This window comes from Alligator sinensis, unplaced genomic scaffold (genome assembly GCF_000455745.1).
Source record: "Alligator sinensis unplaced genomic scaffold, ASM45574v1 scaffold1377_1, whole genome shotgun sequence".
Taxonomy (NCBI): domain Eukaryota; kingdom Metazoa; phylum Chordata; order Crocodylia; family Alligatoridae; genus Alligator; species Alligator sinensis.
In genome coordinates, this window is record NW_005842585.1 from 826634 (window position 1) to 826894 (window position 261).

The window sequence follows — 261 nt, forward strand, 5'->3', positions numbered from 1 at the left end:
CTGGTTTTCAATAAAGCAAATGGTAGGGTGAGTGGTCAGAGTGAAACCGTGGCATGGGGCTTTCTGCAGTGCGGCAGAGGGAGACCTTGGTAGTTCGTGGCAGGTGTGGGCCATGCCAGGATTCCAGTCCCAGGCAAGAACACTGAGCAAATGGTCCGTCAGTCCTACCCCGACCCCACACCCTGCACCTCATTCTCTCCTCTGTGTGTCCCAAGACAAACCCAGAGATTTCCAATAGGAAACCACAGTGTCACAAACATT